Genomic DNA, 21,191 nt, shown 5'->3' on the forward strand with positions numbered 1-21,191 from the left:
AGAGCTTCCAGCATTGGGAGTAAGTCCTCTCCATGAAATGGTGGATTCTCCTCCTCTAAGGGAGTCCCTTCATGACTTGTAAGGGGAAGAAGTGGGATTGGTTCTTTTTTTAGTTCCCACTGAACATTTCCTCCTTAGATCAATGGAGATTTTCTTGGTCACTGACATAATTGGGGTTGTGGTTCAGTGTTCCGTCTTGATTGACAGAGAAGGAAAATTCTTCAGGTATTTCTTCAGATCCCCTTCCAGCCTTGCCTCAGCATGTCTCTCTTTTGAAGGATCTCTGCTATTCATAAGTTTTTGGATAAGCTGGCTAAGACACTGTCTATCAGTATTGGGAAGGAAAAGAACCCAAGAACCAATGTCTTCAGGCTTCTTCCTTCAATCTCCAGCATACTCTGACTATACTGATTCACAAATTCCTCAAAAGTCTTGAGATGCTGACATTCTGCATTCCCATGACCCAGAAGCTGGATCTAAATTTCCTCTCCCCTCCTCAGTTTTGGGGTGACCCAACTTCTGCACCATGGTTATGGCGTCAACATTGAAATTGCCAACTTCACTTATGATCTCTTCTACATGCCTCCTGGAAAGATTCCAAAAATATTGGATGCGTTTGAAGGAAAAGATCTTCCAGGGATCCATACTGTGTGTTTGCATTGCAATTCTACATGATGCAGTATTTGCACGAATATGAACAAAAGCTAAAGCATTTGACAGAATTGTCAGACCCAGAACAGACAGACTTCTGAAGTGAAGGAATGTGAGAAGTATCACATTCATTTTGTTTATGAAGCTTTTGACACTGTAGTCAGAACTTTGGCTGTTTCCATATGAGCCCATAGGCTGACGTGTTTGCAATTGAGTAGTCTATGAGAGGATCTGAATAATTGTCTCGTCCTTTGTACAGGATACATCTGCAACTTAATTGGGGACAAAGTTCAAGAGCTGGTGATGCTGATTAAAGAGCATCAATCCACCTTTGTCGTCATGAGCTGCAGTGGGGGATCAACTGGCTTCTGCCAGACACCAGTATTTTTCCTAAAAGCATTCATTTGTCCAAATATATTCCTTCTCTCTTTTCTCTGTCATTGAGCTCTTTCCAATTTTAGCAGCTACTTGTATAACGTTGACAGAGGAAAAGGTGTCAGCCAAAGGCTCAAAAGCAGCTTTTTTTGTGGTTTTCAGACCTGTTTGCTCTGGTAGAGGGATGGATTTGGTCTTTCTACTTGAATGGCGCCATGTCACCAAGGATAGGTGAGGTCTAACAGTTGTGGAATTTGACTACCACTTATGCTTCTCTCGCCCACCTCTGAATCAGTGAATTTCAACCTTCAGCTCTAACCATTTTCAATCTACCCAATTGTAGCTCAAAAGAAGGCAGTCTAGCTTGTCTCTTCTCAGGTTTGTGGCTAGGGATTTCATTGCTAGCATTTCCTAATCCCCAAAATATTAGAGAGATTGAAGCTTGTATTAGACTTGCGAAGCCTGAACAAGTGGTCGGTCTGGAGAGATTCAAAATGAACTCCCTCCAAAGATTCTTCCTTTTATTCTGCTAAGGGATTGGATTTCTGCTCTGGATCTGAAAGATGCTTAAGCACACACTCTCATTCAACTTGCCCATTGGAAATTAGGTTTGTAGTGAAAAAGGTGCTCCCCTTTGGCCTCTTGGTAGCCCTGAGGGTCTTCACAAAATGCCCTGCAGTAATGGAGGCAGAGCTTCATAAGTATTGCCATACTGGACCAGATTGAGGGTCCATCAAGCCCAGAATTATTTTTCCAGCACTGACCAATCTAGGTCATAAGTACCTAGCAGGGTCCCAAACAGTAGATTAATTTCATGCTGTTAGTGTCCAAGGATAATTAGTGGCTTTTCTTAAGCCTATCTGGTTGTTAATAGTTTATGGACATCTCCTCCAAGAATTTGCCCAAACGTTTTTGAATCTGTCTATGCTAGATGTCTTTACTACGTCCTCTGGCAAAGAATTCCAGAGCTCAATTGTACGTTGAGTGAAAACAAATTTTTTCCAATTCGTTTTAAATGTGCTACTTACTATCTTCATGGAATGTCCTTTAGTTTTTGCATTACTTGAAAGAGCAAATAACTGATTCACTTTCATCCAGTCTGTTCCACTCATGATTTTATAGACCTTTAACATATCCCCCTCAGCTGTTTCTTCTTCAAGCTGAACAGCCCTATCCTCTTCAGTCATTTCTCATAAGGGAGCCATTCCATCCCCTTTTTTCATTTTGGTCCCCCTTCTCTATATCTTTTCCAATTCAGTTTTTATCTTTTATGAGATGCGGTGAACAAAATGCACTCTAGGTGCAGTCTCACTATGGAGCGATACAAAGGTATTATGACATTCTCCATTTTGTTCTCCATTCCTTTCCTAATAATTGTTTGCTTTTTTTGACTGCCATACATAATTCTAAGGATTTCAAAGTTTTGTCCACGATGAAGCCCAGATGCTTTTCCTGGATTGTAACTCCTAATATGGAACCTAACCTCGTATAACTGCAGCGTGGGTTACTTTTCCCTAAATGCATCACTTTACATTTGTCCATATTAAATTTAATCTGCCACTTGGAAGCTCAATCTCCCAATCTTGCAAGGTCTTCCTACAATTCCTCACAATCTACTTGTCATTTCAGTACTTGGAATAATTTTGTGTCATCTGCAAATTTGATCACCTCACTTGTTCCCTTTTCCAGATCATTTATAGATACAGTGGCTACAAAAGTATTTGACACCCCCCCCCCCCCCCCCCCAAAAAAAAAAAAGTCAGCAGATTTGTGTGGATTACATATGATGACACTTATTTATTTTTATTTATTTATTGTTTTTCTATACCGACCTTCAAGGTTAAATACCATATCAGATCGGTCTACATCGAACAGGGACAGAACAGTAAACATAAACAACTTATTATAATCAGAAGAAACAAAAAGTTACATTTAACAAGGACTGCAAAACTTGGAAGCTTAAACAGCTGGAAAGAAAGGCTTGAAAGGGCAATAAATTAAGAAACTAAGTCATAAAGGAGTCCGGGCTAGTGCTAGTTAAGCTATTAGAAGAGGTACTAATGCTTGTGAAGTATTTAGAGGAGGAGCGAGGTTCCATTGCTCGTGAGCAGGTTACGTCGTCTAATGTGTATCTGAAGGATCCGGGAAGGCTTGGCGGAACAGCCAAGTCTTGAGTTTTTTCTTAAATGTTAGTAGGCAAGGTTCCAGCCTGATATCTGCTGGGAGGTTGTTCTAGATGGCTGGGCCTGCTATTGAGAACGCTCGGTCTTTGGTCGAGATGAGGCGCGTGGCTTTGGTTGTGGGGGCTTGTAGCGCTCCTTTGTAGATTTCTCTAATCGGTCTGTTGGAAGTATGGAGTTTGAAAGGGATTTCGAGGTCGAGTTGAAGGTGATTATGGATGGATTTATGTATTAAAGTGAGTGATTTGTGTAGGACTCTGAAGTTGACTGGTAACCAGTTACTAGTATTCTATGTAATGCTCGCAAGCACTATTATATTGTTCCATGTTCTTTGTTCCATGTAATGCTACTTGGCAAGTTGAATTGTTTTACTGTAAACCGGTTTGATTTGCATCCAATGCAAGAAGATCGGTATATAAAAAAACCAAAAATAAATAAATAAATAAATAACCAGTGTAGGTTTCGGAGACAGATTGTTAGACAGATTGTTCCAGGTAGTATGTTTAGACTTAGACAGATTGTATGTTTAGTATGTTTAGACTTAGTATGTTTAGACTTAGACAGATTGTTCCAGGTAGTATGTTTATTGCAAATCAGTATGCTGTTAAATTAAATTTGCAAAGTCACAATTATTAATTTCGCTGCATTTTTTTGTAAAATAAAATTAGAAACTGGAAAATGCTGCTTTTATAAGTACTCAACCCCTTTAGACTAGTACTTGGTAGAACCATGTTTTACTGTAATACCACTTTAAGTCTGTTGGGGTAAGTTTCTACCAGTTTGCATACTGTTTGGGAGTGATTTTTGCCCATTCTTCCTGGCAGATTTGCTCCAGGTTGTTCATGTTGGTTGGATAACCCTTATGCACTGCAATTTTCAAATAGTGCCATGGATTCTCAATTGGATTGAGATCTGGAGTTTGACTTGGCTATTGTACAACATTCACCTTTTTGTTAAACCACTCCTGTGTTGCTTTGGCCTTTTGCTTAGGATCATTGACCAGCTAAAAGGTGAACTTTCTCCCAAATTTGTTTTTTTTTTTAGCAAACTGAAGCAGGTTGTCATGCAATAATCTCTCAGTATTTTGCACCATCCATCTGTCCTTCAATTTTAACAAGATGCACAATTTCTGCTGAGGAAAAGCATGATGCTGTCACCCCCTTACTTTACTGTTGGGATGGTGTTTGCTGAGGAATGGAAAGTGTTAGGTTTGTGCCACACATAGCGTTTTGAATTTTGGCCAAAAAGCTCCATTTTTGTCTTATCCTATCCCACATTTTAGCGGGGTTACTCTGATACTTTCTGACAAACTCCAGATGTGCATTAATGTGGTTTTTCTTCAGTAATGGCTTCTTTCTAGCTACCCTTCCATGCAGGCCAGTTGTATGCAGAGCTCTTGTATAGTTCACTGGTGCACCTCCACACTGTTCTCAGCCACTGTAGCTCCTTCAGTGATTGTTAGCCTCTCTGTGACTTCCTTCACAAATCTCCTTGCTCTGAATGTAGTTTTGAGAGATGGCCTTGTCTAGGCAGTGTCTGGGTGGTCTGACGCAGGTTCCATTTCCTCACAATTGATCCAACATTTCTCACTGGGATATCCAAGCACTTGGATATTATTTTGTAGCCTTTTCATATCTTGTGCATGTCTATAACTTTATCTTTAATTTCCTTAGAATGCTCTTTGGTCTTCATTTTTACAACTTTCCTTCAGATTCAGTCTGACCAATGTTACTGGAATTAGGGTCTTTCATTCAGGAAAAGCTGAACCTTTTTTTAATGATTGAGGTAGATGCCAGAAGGGCAGTATCTTTTGTCTGTGTAAAATTGGAGCTTCCACAGAACAGGAGCTGAATACTTAAGAAAGCAGCACTTTTCAGTTTTAATTTAATTTTACAAAAAAATGCAGAGAAATAATGAATTGTGACTTTGAAAATTTACATACACAGACAGAGGAAAGGATCACCTTGCTAGTGGCTTTAACAAATCGATAAGTACCGCTTGGGTACATTTTTAGAACTTAAAAGTTTTAGGGAGAAGTAAACTATTGGGGTATATTATTTTGTGTGTTTGTATGTCTGTATTAAATAGCTAGTCAGAAGGCAGGCAAAATAACCAGGAGTTTTGTGTGTTTGGATTAAATAGCAAGTCAGGCAGGCAAAAAGCAGGAGTTTGTGTGTTTGCTTTCTCTCCCTTCTCTCCCTCTCTCACCCCATTCCTAGCTTATACTTTAATTTATAGGCAGGTGACACTTTCACACTTAAAAGGCTGATAAATTTATTTTTTTTTAAGGCATGGGGAATTTGCTAATTTATCAAGAGTTTAGTCATTCCCTTGTAAGTCACTACCAGATAAATAATGAATACATTAATAATTTTAAAGGATCCTAATTGTATGCATTCTTTCCATAGAAACCTGAACTGAACAAATTTAAGATGAATGCTGCTGTCCACTAGCAAAAGGGGGGGGCCTCCCAATCTTTTTCATCGAGTGTTACATGTATGATTTCTTACCCGCTGGTGCAGTGGGCGTCTGTCTCTCAGAAAAAGAGTCTGATCTCTGGAGGCTAGAGTGGCAGACCTGGAGGAGCTGAGGCAGACAGAGGTTATATAGATGAGACCTTCAGGGACATAATAACCAAGTCTCAACTCCAGTCTGGCAGTTCTGGTGCTGCCTTCAGAGGAAGGTCTCCTGATCGGAGAGCATCAACCTGGTGCAGCAGGATATGATCCTGTAGCAAGGACCTGCTCTCCAGGTGGTGCATTGTCTTCTTACACCACTGATGTCTCTCCCAGGGCTACTGCCCAGGAAGGAAGGGTTAGGTCGGCCGTCATAGTTGGTGATTCGATTATTAGGAATGTAGATAGCTGGGTGGCTGGTGGGCATGAGGATCGCCTGGTAACATGCCTACCTGGTGCGAAGGTGGCGGACCTCACGTGTCACCTAGATAGGATTTTAGACATTGCTGGGGAGGAGCCGGCTGTTGTGGTACATGTGGGCACCAACGACATAGGAAAATGTGGGAGGGAGGTTCTGGAAGCCAAATTTAGGCTGTTAGATAGAAAGCTGAAATCTAGAACCTCCAGGGTAGCATTTTCTGAAATGCTCCTGGTTCCACACACAGGGTCTCCAGAGGCAGCAGAGCTTCGGAATCTCAATGTGTGGATGAGACGACGGTGAAAGGAAGAGGGATTTAGTTTTGAAAGGAACTGGGGAAACTTTTGGGGAAGGGTGGGGGGTCTTTTCCAAAGGGATGGGCTCCACGTTAACCAGGGTGGAACCAGGCTGCTGGTGCTAATCTTTAAAAAGGAGATAGAGCAGCTTTTAAACTAAATCAAAGGAGAAAGCAGACAGTCACGCAGCAGCGCATGGTTCGGAGGGAGGTATCTTCAAAGGATACTAATGAAGCATTAGAGTTAGGGCATCCCAACAGAGGATCCAATAATAAGAAAAATAGTCCAAGTGCCTATAATTAAAGACAAATCTGAGCTAAAAGATTCCAATTTATCCCTGTCAACTGAAAAGCAGAATGTTAATACAAACAAAAAACACACTTTGAAATGTTTATATGCAAATGCCAGATGTCTAAGAAGTAAGGTGGGAGAATTAGAGTGTATAGCAGTGAATGATGACATAGACTTAATTGGCATCTCAGAGACATGGCGGAAAGAGGATAATGAATGGGATAGTGTTATACCAGAGTACAAATTATATGGCAGTGATAGAGACAAGCAACTTGGTGGCAGGGTGACGCTTTGTCCGGGATGGCATAGAGTCCAACAAGATAAAGATCGTGCAAGAGGCTAAATGCACAATCAGATCTTTATGGGTTAGTAGTCCCTTGTGTGATGGAGAAGAGTATAGCAGTAGGAGTATACTACTGTCCACCTGGCCAAATGATGAGACAGTGAAATGCTAAGAGAAATTAGGGAAGCTAACCAAATTGGTAGTGCAGTAATAATGGGAGACTTCAATTACCAAGAAACCACGGATGGGCGAGATCTGCACTTCAGGCAATTTCGCAAAGTACAAATAATGCAGATAAATGTTCAATCCTAACAGAATACTCCAAACAGCGTATTACGGTTAAGAAGTTTTAATATTTCAATTGGCAACTCCACAGTTTTAAACGAACACCAGCTTAATAGCGTCCCCCGACACGGTCCCTGTGTTTCGCCGCGGGCTGCATCGGGGGGGATCGCCATACAGGAATTCACACAAGAACTGTAAAACAAACAAATTGACAAAAGTCAGGATAATGAAGGGACTTACAGCCAACCTACATACAATGCAAAAGTTATATGATACAGAGAACTATAATATAACATACCTGGCAACAGCATTCAAATAGTAACAGGGAGCGCAATGCCCTTCATAGTTGACAGGTATTTAAAGGAGACAATGGCGCCAAAACCTGCAGGAGAACCAACCACGTGAGTCCAAGGACTCCGTTCATTGGTTCCCGACCCTGCAGTGCACCCCAGCAGTACAGAGACCAGCCAACCCTGCTAGTGTGTCTAAGTGAATAGGAACCATTCGATATCGCGATTCAAACCCTTAGGGTGTACAGTATCCAATAAAAAAATCCAACGCTGCTCAATCCTGCCCAATAGTTCAGCATAGTTGCCCCCCCGTAAAGGCCGAGAAACGACCTCAATCACAAAATATGTTAAATCTGAAAGGGAATGTGACTTCTGAATCCAATGCTCAACCAAGGGTTCTTTTTCACGCTGTAGCCGTATGTTAGAGCAATGCTCTATGATGCGAGTCTTAACCATACGGGAGGTCTTCCCAACGTACAGTAAAGAGCAGGGGCAAATAATGTAAATGACACCTGTCGTGGTACAGTCGGAATGAGAACGCAATTGAAATCTTCTACCTGAAATGGGATGTGAAAAGTGAGTAATGACACAAGTATAGGCACATACGGCACACCGGCCGCAAGCATAATGGCACGGATCACTGACAGAGTCAGGCGGTACTGGGAGGTCCGTGTGGACGAGTTTATCTCGTAAATTTTTTCCCCGACGGAAAGTAAACCGGAGGGGACCATGGAACAGCGTGTTAAGGGATAAAGCTTCCCAATGTCGCCTGATCATGGCAGTGATGGGCCGACTGAGAGTGGAAAAAGGTAAAATGCAATTAGTGACCTCGGGTGCAGAATGTCGGGCAGAGGTAAGTAATAGGTCCCGGTTAGAATACAGAGCACGCTTCATAGCCTTTTTAACCACAGACTGGGGGTACCCCCTTGATAGAAAACGGGAAGACATGTCATAGGCCTTGTCCAAAAACTCCCTGTCAGAGGTGCACAATCTACGAAGGCGAAAAAATTGCCCAGTCGGGATGTTTTTACGCAGTGTACTAGGATGACAACTCTGAAAGGATAAAAGAGTGTTCCGGTCCGTCTCTTTCCGGTAAATGGTGGTCGAAAAATGGCCATCAGTCACCGAGACTAGGACATCTAAGAAGGCAATCTGTGACCGGTCTAAACAAAAGTTAAACTGGAGATTCAAATCGCTAGCGTTAAGATAGTCAAGAAACAGGAAGAGTTGTACCTCCGTGCCTGCCCACAGTAAAAAAATGTCGTCTATGTAACGGAGCCACAAAACAACATGCTGGAACCCTTCAGCGGGATACACAAAGGAATTCTCAAACTCCGCTACATAGAGACAGGCCAAACTCGGGGCCATAGTGGCTCCCATGGCCGTCCCTTTAATCTGGAGATAAAAAGATTCATCAAAGCGGAAAAAGTTCCTTGTGAGTGCCAGGGAGGCTAAAGACATTAGGAAAGAGGTAGGAATGCGTTGAGGGCCCGTTCTGGAGTTCAGAACTTGTTCAATAACTCGGAGGGCAGCGGTTTGAGGGATGCTGGTGTACAGGGAAACAATGTCAAGTGTAACAAAGAGAAATGCTTCTTGAGGTACTGGTGTGTGCTCTAACAGGGAAATAAAATGTAATGAATCCCTCACATAAGACCGGATCTTTGGCACAAACCTCTGACAGGGAGTTTGGCACAAACCTCTGACAGGGAGTTTTTGGACAAGGCCTATGACATGTCTTCCCGTTTTCTATCAAGGGGGTACCCCCAGTCTGTGGTTAAAAAGGCTATGAAGCGTGTTCTGTATTCTAACCGGGACCTATTACTTACCTCTGCCCGACATTCTGCACCCGAGGTCACTAATTGCATTTTACCTTTTTCCACTCTCAGTCGGCCCATCACTGCCATGATCAGGCGACATTGGGAAGCTTTATCCCTTAACACGCTGTTCCATGGTCCCCTCCGGTTTACTTTCCGTCGGGGAAAAAATTTACGAGATAAACTCGTCCACACGGACCTCCCAGTACCGCCTGACTCTGTCAGTGATCCGGGCCATTATGCTTGCGGCCGGTGTGCCGTATGTGCCTATACTTGTGTCATTACTCACTTTTCACATCCCATTTCAGGTAGAAGATTTCAATTGCGTTCTCATTCCGACTGTACCACGACAGGTGTCATTTACATTATTATTTGCCCCTGCTCTTTACTGTACGTTGGGAAGACCTCCCGTATGGTTAAGACTCGCATCATAGAGCATTGCTCTAACATATGGCTACAGCGTGAAAAAGAACCCTTGGTTGAGCATTGGATTCAGAAGTCACATTCCCTTTCAGATTTAACATATTTTGTGATTGAGGTCGTTTCTCGGCCTTTACGGGGGGGCAACTATGCTGAACTATTGGGCAGGATTGAGCAGCGTTGGATTTTTTTATTGGATACTGTACACCCTAAGGGTTTGAATCGCGATATCGAATGGTTCCTATTCACTTAGACACACTAGCAGGGTTGGCTGGTCTCTGTACTGCTGGGGTGCACTGCAGGGTCGGGAACCAATGAACGGAGTCCTTGGACTCACGTGGTTGGTTCTCCTGCAGGTTTTGGCGCCATTGTCTCCTTTAAATACCTGTCAACTATGAAGGGCATTGCGCTCCCTGTTACTATTTGAATGCTGTTGCCAGGTATGTTATATTATAGTTCTCTGTATCATATAACTTTTGCATTGTATGTAGGTTGGCTGTAAGTCCCTTCATTATCCTGACTTTTGTCAATTTGTTTGTTTTACAGTTCTTGTGTGAATTCCTGTATGGCGATCCCCCCCGATGCAGCCCGCGGCGAAACACGGGACCGTGTCGGGGGACGCTATTAAGCTGGTGTTCGTTTAAAACTGTGGAGTTGCCAATTGAAATATTAAAACTTCTTAACCGTAATACGCTGTTTGGAGTATTCTGTTAGGATTGAACATTTATCTGCATTATTTGTACTTTGCGAGACTTCAATTACCCCAATATTGACTGGGTAAGTGAAACATCAGGATATGCTAGAAAGATAAAGTTCCTGGATGGAATGAATGATAGTTATATGGAGCAATTTGGTTCAGGAACAGATGATAGAGGGAGCAATTTTAAATCTAATTCTCAGTGAAGCACAAGATTTTGTGAGAAAGGTAACCGTGGTGGGGCCGCTTGGCAATAGTTATCATAATATGATCAGATTTGAATTAATGACTGGAAGGGGGACAGTAAGTAAACTCACGGCTCTAACACTAAACTTTCAAAAGGGAAACTTTGATAAAATGAGAAAAATAGTTAATAAATAAATAAAGCTGAAAGATGCAGCTACAAAGGTTAGTATTATGCAACAGGTGTGGACATTGTTAAAAAAAAAATACCATCTTGAAAGTTCAGTCCAGATGTATTACACACATTGAGAAAGGAAGGTCAACAATTGCCAGCATGGCTAAAAAGTGAGGTGAAAGAAGCTATTTTAGCCAATAGATCTTCATTCAAAAATTGGAAGAAGGATCCATTAGAAGAAAATAGGGAAAAACATAAGCATTGGCAAGTTAAATATAAGACATTTGATAAAACAGCCTAAGAGAGAATTTAAAAAGAAGTTGAACATAGAGGCAAATATTTGTAATAAAAAGTTTTAAAAATATATCTGAAGCAGCCTGTGAGGGATTTGGTTGGACCATTAGATGTTAAAGGGGCACTTGGGGAAGATAAGGCCATCATGGAATGATTAAACAATTTCTTTGCTTCAGTGTTTACTGCAGAGGATGTTGGGGAGATACCCATTCCGGAGATAGTTTTTAAGGGTGACGATTCAGATGAACTGAACCAAATCATGGTGAACCTGGAAGATGTGGTAGGCTAGATTGACATACTGAAGAGTAGTAAATCACCTGGATTGGATGGATTACATGCCAGTGTTCTGAAAGAACTAAAAAATGAAATTGCAGACCTATTGCAATTAATTTGTAACCTCTCATTAAAATCATCCTTTGGCCACCTTCCAGTCTTCTGGTACAATGTAACCCCGATATTTTAAAAATGCTCCTGGGGATCCGGAAAACTATAACCCAGTGAGCCTGACTTCAGTGCCAGGAAAAATTATGGAAACTATTATAAAGAATAAAGTCACAAAACATTTAGATAGAAATGGTTTAATGGAATACAGCCAGTATGGATTTACCCGGCTTGCCTCTCAAATCTTCTACATTTTTCTGAAGGGCTGAATAAACGTGAGCATAGTGAAATCTGTAGATGTGGTGTATTTGGATTTTCAGAAGGTGTTTGACGAAGTCCTACATGAGAGGCTTCTAAGAAAACTAAAGTCATGGGATAGGAGGCGATGTCCTTTTGTGGATTGCAGACTGGTTAAAAGACAGGGACATAGAGAGTAGGATTAAATGCTCTGTTTTCACATTGGAAAAAGGTAAACAGTGCTGTTTCTCAGGGATCTCTAATTGGATCGGTCCTTTTTAATATATTTAGAAATGATCTGGAAAGGTATATGACTAGCAAGGTGATCACATTTACAGATGACACAAAATTATGCAGCGTAGTCAAATTTCAAGCGGATTGTGATAAATTGCAGGAGGAGCTTGTGAGACTAGAAGATTGGACTTCCAAATGGCAGATGAAATTTAACATGGACAAGTGCATGGTGATGCATATAGGGAAAAATAACCCTTGCTGTAGTTACAGTGTTAGGTTCTATCTTAGGAATTACCACCCAGGAAAAGATCTAGGAGTCATAGTGAATAATATATTGAAATTGTCGGCTCAGTGTGCTGTGGCGGTCAGAAAAGCAAACAGAATGTTAGGAATTATTAGGAAGAGAATGGCAAATAAAATGGTAATGTCATAATGCCTCTCTATTGCTCCATGGTGAGATTGCACCTTGAATACTGTATGCAGTTCTGGTCGCCGCATCTCAGAAAATATATAGTTGTGCTGGAGAAAATGCAGAGAAAGGCAACCAAAATGATAAGAGGCAAGGAATGGCTCCCCTATGAGGAAAGGCTAAAGAAGTTGGAGCTGTTCAGTTTGGAGAAGAGACGACTGAGAGGGGTTATGGTAGAAGTCTTCAAAATCATGAAAGGACTTGAACAGGTTACCGTAAATAGGTTATTTTCTTTCTCGGATAATAGAAGGACTAGGGGTACTCCATGAAGTTAGCAAGTAGCTCATTTAAAACAAATCAAAGAAAATTCTTTTTCACTCAGCATATAGTTGAGCTCTGGAATTCATTGCCAGGGGTTGTGGTTTTGGCAGTTAGTGTAACTGAATTTAAAAAAGGTTTGGATAAGTTTCTAGAGGAAAAATCCATAAACTGCTATTAATCAATACGTAATATTAGCTTGAGATCTATTTAATGTTTGGGTACTTGCCAGGTACTTGTGACTTGGATTGGCTACTATTGGAAACAGGGTGCTGGGCTTGATGGATCCGTGGTCTGATCCAGTATGGCATATCTTATGTTCTTATGATATGACTGATGAATTTCTATCATTTGAATAAATGAAAGGTGGATGTCAACAAGAGGAGTTGATTATTACAAAGCAGTCTCTACTGCATTATACAAATCAACTCTTCTTGTTGGTACCTTTCTCCAGTCTCCTCTCTCCCCCTCTCCCCTACCTCCCTGGAATTTCAGCTGCCTCACTAAAGGTTAAACTCTGAAGAGATTAACTCCCACACATGTGCATCCTTTCTGAGCTGTGTTGATGTTACCCATGCATTATGGCAAATTCATTCTGCTGTCTATGGAGAACCCTGTTTGTAACCCTGTTACAAATGTGCTTTTCTTTAATATCTCTGCAGCTTTTATTTTTCTGATGTTTTCAGTTTATATTTGGAGTATATGAATTTAAGATGATGCATTATGTCTCAGCTTTGATGTTTTGTATTTTTCACTTTGTTTTTGGTGACTTTGATTCTTTGAGATACTCCTCTACTACTAGCACATTGATTTAACTTTCTTCTATTTGTTTTTTATTTTAAGGAAGTTATCTGTCTCCTGCTCTTCTAGTCTTGCATCTTTCTTGGAAGGACTGTCTCAGTAATTATTTTCTCTGCAAAATATCAGATTTATTTCTGACATATTGATAGGTCCCTTTTAATGTGAAATATATTAATGTTAAGACAGGCCAAGGAGCAAAGTGAATAGGAAATGTAAGAAAAAGACCAGAGATTAAGGAGCTGGTGGATGGGCTCCTGGCTTGTGTGGAGAAAGTTATTTTTTCTGGGATTCAATAGAAGGATAGACTACCTAATCTGACACTCAAAGTAAAAAAGCACGATAAGATCGATCAACAAGACTTTCATCTGCCCTTGTTGCAAACTTCTTTCATTGGTGTCTCATCCATTACATTTTCCAGTTGCTCTGCCTGTTTCTTCTGGTGCTCCTTGGCTGTTGGGTCACATGTCTTTTGGGATTCCTTTACAGATCTCCTTTTACTCTTGCTAAAGTCCATAAATGCACATATTTTGTTGACCGTGATCTGTTGCTTACCCAAATCTTGTATAAGCCGATGGATTGATTCACTTGTGTCCTCCCTTACTTGACCAAAGTAGGTCAGGTTTGTTTGATTATTAGATGCTTTTGGGATGTGTTGTCCCTGCTTTCGCGACCCCTCTCCCATTTTGCCTTTACCTGTGAGAAAAAGAGATTTGAGTGGTAGGTCTTCTTTTAATCTGCTTCATCTGTCCCCAATCAGCAATTCCTCATAATAGCATCCCTTGTTACTAATGGTTTCTTGCTCTCTCTGGCTATCTTGATTCTTTTTTGTGATTAGCCACATATTTTTTCTACACTTGGATTTTTGCTTTTACCTAGCCAAACAATACATCATTTTTTCAGAACAACCAGAGTTTTTTTTATTGGTGCAAAGATCTTGTAGCTGACATGTACCAATTTTACCTACAGTTTTTCTCTAAATGACCAATATTTCTAGAGCTAAAGGGTTTTTTTTTGTGGTAATGCTTCACTTCAAGAATGATTATAGGAACACAATAGGGGAAAAGCTATTCTTGTCAGAAATTCAGATTTAAAATTTCCTTGCTCCAAATCCCTTTTGAACTGGAATAAAAGCTTGGCACAGTATACCTTTTCCGTTCAAGGGAGTTCTGGATTGAAAAAAACGCCTTTTGCTACAGGAAGAGCTGTCATCGGTTCCTGAAATTCTTTTATTTTGAATAGTTTGAGAAAATATAAATTTGTAGTGGGGTGCTTTATTGTGCAGATAACTTTCGATTCTAACCCTTCTCTGTAAAAATGGTACTTCAGCATAGTTTGGACCTGCCACCTCTTTTCCTTGTAATATTCATAACTTAACAATGAACATAACTTTCATGGATTGTAGTTTCTGAAGCTAGACAAAAGTAAGAATTCTTTGCTGTATCTCTCTAGGCAAATTGTGCATTTGTTTGTTTGCTTTTTTAAGTATACAGCAAAGGCTTTATTTGGATGTAAAATGTGTGTGGGCACAATTATCAATGATCTTTCTATAATGGGAGCAAATGTATGTTAACTGTAGTTGTTTTCACAAAAGATATTTTATTTCATGGGGTGAAATTTAGTAGGCAGGTAATGCTGCCATCATGTCCTGAAACCCTAAAAAAAAAAAGTAACTTGTGGCTAAATGCCTTACTGTGCAGATACTATTTTCATGGTAGAAATAGGCACTTGATTTCAGCTTTGATGCAATTTATTGCTGATTTTCTCTTTTTCTTTCCCCTGCAAATTCAGTGTCTGAAGAATAATATATTCAAACATGCTGTATGTCATGACTGTATGTCATTTTTTAGTTTTTAATTTTATTTTACAAAAAATGCAGAGAAATAAGAATTGTGACTTTGAAAAATTACTTTAAGAGCATATTAGTTTGTAGTAAACAATCTGTGTCATTTGTAATCCACACAAATTTGCTGAATTTTTAAGGGGTCAAATACTTTTGCAAGCCTCTGTATATATTTCTTAAAACTGCACCAAATGCAGATTTAATAAAATTGGTGAAATTTTCAAAGTTTTCTTAATTGCAATCACACTGGAACAAAAGGGAGTTCAAGGGGGTTTATATGTTTGGTTTTTTTTTGTTTTTTTTAATCTTTAATTTTGTCTCGTCTCAGACATTGTTAAAGGAAAGGATTAGCTGAGTTCTAATGTTTTAGTTGATCTGGAAACCATTTGTTTAGAGCCGCCTCTTCCTGTAAAACTAAGAACTGAGCAATAATGCTTTCTGACACAGGTTATATTTTCGGAAACTAAGCAAAATGAGAGCTTTCTCGTATAGCTGTTGCAATCAAGAAGCAGGAAGGTAGCACCCTATGTTGCTTCATGGTTGCGATGGACAATACAATCCTTTTGCTTCTTGGCAAATCAGTGGCTGAACAGTGAAGAATCCTGACACAACTTATCATTTCTGAAACTTGAATAAGTGCTATAGTGAGTTTGTATGACTCCAACTTAGTTGCATAAAACACTACCCATAACAGTCTTCAATGGAAGCAAATGTACTATAATTTGAAAGTGCTCCATTGGAAGAGGGAAGAGTAGTTATAAGACACACTGGGTGTGATGAGGTGTGTCAAAACACACATCTTTGCTGGGGGGATTTTTCAAGGCAAATTAGGTTCCCAGTTAGGTTCCAACTATTGGATCAATAATTAGGTTCTAATTATTGGATCAATAATTCTGAAATCAATTGGCTAAAATTGTATATACAGGAATGTGCGATTCTGCTTTCTTGCACAGCGCTTTTGTTAGTCATAATTATTCTTTAAGCATCATTGTGGAAAGTAGTAAATTCCAAGAACATTTTGTTTCAGGTAGATATGGATAACTGTATTTGCTTGAGGGAACTATTCCATATATCTGTTTTAATCAGATTAGATTATAGTAAGATTTCTAACATGAGCAGGAGGACTTTCCCGGCATTCCTCCATGCACAAAACACACCAAACGCTTATAATGGGTTAACAAAGGCCATGGTTTATTTACAAATCTTGCAAGACCTGAGCCTCACAACAGCACTCTCACTAAGCATAATATGCACATCAATTTGTATGCTACCTACAGCCCACCAAGGCTTCCGACACCACTCCGGCAGGCCTTTTCCACATGCCCGGTGCTCTGTCACCACCCAACATGAGTACCTGCAGCTAGACAGTGACCTCACTGCCTAGACATTGCTTCATGTAGCAGCCCCCCAGCTACACATGCTGCACCATTCCATCCACGCATATCCAAAACTTACTACTTATACATTTAAAATAACCTAGATTTGGGGTTTCTGCCAACTACTGTGAAATAAGCGAATATAATCGTGAAACAACATATACATCCAAAAGAGAAGGATGGGAGGGAGAGAGAAAATTCCCACAGGGGAATAACTGACACAGTCAATAGCAGTCTTGACTAACCCTGGAAACCCAGCCCCTTAATCACGTCCTCTGCGAATGATCCAATCTGGGGCCAGCGAGGCTCTGCTTGGACTCCAAGCCACCTGAGTGCATCATAGGATGCAGAAAGGGGAGGGAATATGCTAAGTCTTGGGGGTGGTGAGATATGAAAGACCCATAACATGCCTTCCTAAGTCACCCTGATTCAGACCCCTTTCCCACCAGTGACAAAGGGCTATTGGGGTGGAATGCCTGGCCTGCCACTGTTAGTGGCAACAAAGTGAGACTTCCCCCCCCCCCCCCCCCCCCCCCCTAGCCTTGGTCTTATTGAGTTACCAATTTCACAGGATAAAGCAGGAGTATGTTCCACTGACTCGGGGAACAACCTGGATCCACTCCCACTTTTCCTCATCTTAACAATTACCAAACAATAGTGTATTAGTCATGGATTTATTTTTCTGAAGCTAGTTAAAATGATAGAAACAGGAACAAAAGATTTGGCGTCCATAGGCCCCTTTACAATGGAGCATTATTCAATGCAATAAAATATACATGCAAATGTTCCACTTCAAGTGTATGTGTGTGTGTATATATATGTATATGTATGTTTCAGATGAATCAAGAGAGGCAGAAGATACAATAAACACGGGTTTATTTAGAAACTAAAGCCTGCGTAGACTGACAGTGCTCTGAATATTATGTATGCTGTTACAGTCTACATAATTCATGAGTTCTAAAGTAAGTGATGTAAGTTTTATTTATAGGTTGCTAAATGCTGGAGCTTTTATTTAGTAAACAATCTTCATATATTACTGATATTAAAAATGGAAAGTTTCCAGTTTCTGACATTCAAAGCCCACTGGTACTTGAAACTGTAGCTGCAGCATAAATGTATATATATTTGAAAGGAAAAAAACCCACCAAAATCTTGTTTTAGTTTTTGAAACTCTGTTTTCTTAAATTATTAGACTTCTTTATACCCACTCCTCCTCACCGGACTCTACGACCTATCGCTTATGAAATGGCACTGCGATTTATTTAATGTACATCTAGATTGTTTTAAAATTGTGGCGTTGCTAAGCCTTGGTCTTCCTTGCTCATATTAAGAAGGAGATGAGTTTGCTGAAAACCTTTGCGCCTTTTGCTGTTCCCGTAAGCTATGTTTGGCTTTGTCCAAGGATGGTGCTTCTGAGGAAAGTCCTCTAGAAATTGGGCTTTTAAGAATGTCTCTTAGGGAACTGGTGAAAATAACATTTTGGATGTCTGTTTTTTCTTGCAGACTGTTGGAGTTATGCATCAGTTTGATACCGGGTTGGAATTAATGAAGTGGAAATACAGATGAGACCTGTTTGGGAAGAATTCCAGGATACACTTCACTCAGCTACCCAGTAAAGATTTCTGACCAAGGTATGGGCAGCTGGAGAATGTGTTCAGACAAATGGTGTTGTCATTTGTATGCTGTTTCCCCCATCAAAAATGCATTTCTGAAAAAATTAGACAAGGAGAGTAGATGAGTGCTAGACATTCTGCATACAGCTTAGGAGCCAGAGGAAATAAAAATCATTCTGCATGTCGGTGTTCTTACTATTTTTAGAAGAAGCGCAGACTGTTGAATTATGCTTTTCAAAACAGCTTTACAGCTGCCTCCGCCTTATTACATTTGGACAGTGGAGGGAATTTTTATGCACTTTCATGCCTGAAACAGCAAATTTAATTCCAGGTTTGGTTTATGAAACCTGACCCTTTCCATACCAGTTTTTGGAGAAAAAGAGACTAATCTGCTAGCTGAAAGTGAATGAAAAAAATGACTGGTTTCATAACATAGTTTTTTACTTTTTAACTGACATGTCCCTTCTTAATGTTAATTCTTTAAGAGTTTGTGGGGATTTTAGGTATAATTTCATTATACCTATCTGTCTGCAACTCACTATTTGGTTGGCAGCTCTGCCAACCAAATAGTGAGTAGGTTGTGCTAACCATGAATAAAAAAAAAAAGATATGAAAAATTATGGCCTTACACTAAGTATTGGTTCTACTAATGCAGTTTGATAATTGGATCCTTACTCTGTATACTGTGATTAATAGTAATGGAGACCTGCTACTCTTTTTTTTTCTTAAATAATTTTTATAGTTTCAAAATTATGCTTTGTAAAATATATTTGATAACAAATCATTGACTCATAATATGTAAACTGCTTCTAAAGATCTCTCAATAATTGTGTGAAGGCGACATTGTAATTTGGTTTTTGAATATCTATATTGTGCGCAATACACCACAAATTGACATAACTCTTCACTCTTATTGCATTTTGTTCTAAAATGCATACGTTTTGAACTCAAATCACCAAGTGTTTTTAATAAACGCTACCCACACATAAATAGTATGTGCGGGGGAGGAAAAATTCTGGTTGCCCCAATAGCAAAACATTTAATCCTGGCGCTGTCTGCAGCCTAGTGGAGATTTAGCAGTTGGGCTGCTAAGAGCTGGAAAAGGGGTTGTGGCCTAGCAGAGACTCAGTAGCCGAGCCACTAAGCAGGAGGAGTGACTGCAGCCAGAGGAATGTCCGGTTAGGTGGAAAGAGAAGCGGGTATCTGGAAAGGGGCATGATGTGGGGGAAAAAAAACTATAGGGAAAGAGGGAAGCAGAGGTTTGGGAGGGGGGGGGGGGGCAGAAAGAAGAAGTGATTGGTAAAAAGAGTGTTTAGTAGTTTAAAAAAAAAAAAAAAGAAGCAAAGTCTCATCTCCTTCCCCTCCCACCAAGGAAAAAGCAAAATAAGCACACACAACTGTATATGTATTTATTTATTTATTTTTATTTACTGCATTTTTAGTTGCTCCTCAGTGAGGATTAGAATAAATGCAAATCCTTACAAACAACCGCCCCCCCAGCATAAAACTTAATAACTAAAATACAAATATACCCCTCTCAGCGCAATAGAATAATCTAAGCCAAAATACCAAAATTACATTTCAACCCTATAAATATCGAGAGCAGTGGCCATTTATTTTGTCTTAAATATATTAGAGAAAGCTGGCTTGAAAAGCCATGTTTTTCAAAATTGCAAAAGCCTGGGTTCCATGGCATTGAGTACCTTAAGGTTGATGTAGAAGAACACAGTACAACTAGTAATAGATAATTTTGCCGTATTAACTGAAGGTGTAGAAAACAAGTAATGCTGCCAAGACCAGAAATTTCTAGATGGAATATATGGACTCAATAATCCTGTAAGGTATTTCACTGCCAACACCCTAGGCATGCCAAAGCCTGGCGATACGTGTGTGTCTTGGGCTGGCGCCCTCCGTGCAGATTTTAAGAAGCTCTCAGTATGGCACAAATCAAAAAGTGCGCAAAAGGGGCGGGGAATGGGCGTGGTCTGCGCAGAGCATGGGCAGGGCATGAGGGTTCCAGGAAGGTCACTTGAAATGTGCACGTACGTTTTTTTTTGTTTTGTTTTTTTTTTATGCGCACAAGCGTGTGCCAGGGTTCCCTACTGTGTAACTAACAAAAAACCCTGGTTCTCATCAGAATTAAGAACACTTAAACAAAGCCTTCAACACAAAGAACAACAATGGCGGAAGAATCCCACCACCACTGCACGGGCCTCCTACAAAACCACAATGAGCTACTATAGGGCCACTATTCTTCATACCAAAAGGGACTTCTACGCCAAAAAAATACACGGCTTCCTGTATGACCCAAAAACTCTCTTCTCATATGTTGCCACACTCACCACCCCTATTCCTCCAGCCATCCCGGAAGAAGAAGCACAAAACAAATCCTCCGAGCTGGCAGTCTTCTTCGACAACAAAATAAAAAATTTACTTATCCCGCTACTATCTTCCAACCCCATTCCCAACTCCCAGCCTCCTCCTGACCAAAACCATGCCCCACTGACACACAAACGGTCTCTAGAATCTTTTGATACTACATCATCCCTGGAAATAGAATCTATCATCAAGAAAATGAAGCCCTCTTCGCACCCTATAGACCAAATCCCGACCAAACTCCTTCTCACAATCCCTAACATCATCGCCAAACCTTTGGCCGACATCATAAACTGTTCACTCTCAAACGGTACTGTCCCGGATGCTTTAAAAACAGCCTCGCTGAAACCATTACTAAAAAAACCCAACTTGGACCCATCTAACCCCACAAATTTTCGCCCTATCGCTAACCTACCTTTCATAGCCAAGCTAATGGAGAAGCTGGTCAATACCAGACTCACTGACTACCTCGAATCCCACAACATACTATATCCATCG

The 21,191-nt window shown here is 40.3% G+C and overlaps 1 protein-coding gene across 1 annotated transcript in view; it reads left to right on the forward strand.

Annotated features, from left to right (window-relative positions):
- The window catches only part of BMPR1A (bone morphogenetic protein receptor type 1A), a 293,674-nt gene that overhangs the window by 95,440 nt on the left and 177,043 nt on the right, over window positions 1-21,191 (forward strand). Inside the window, exon 2 of the mRNA XM_029609335.1 lies at window positions 18,208-18,335. The gene's annotated coding sequence lies outside the window, so the exon portion shown is untranslated. The remainder of the gene's footprint in view (window positions 1-18,207; window positions 18,336-21,191) is intronic.

Source organism: Rhinatrema bivittatum, chromosome 7, assembly GCF_901001135.1.
Source record: "Rhinatrema bivittatum chromosome 7, aRhiBiv1.1, whole genome shotgun sequence".
Lineage (NCBI taxonomy): Eukaryota > Metazoa > Chordata > Amphibia > Gymnophiona > Rhinatrematidae > Rhinatrema > Rhinatrema bivittatum.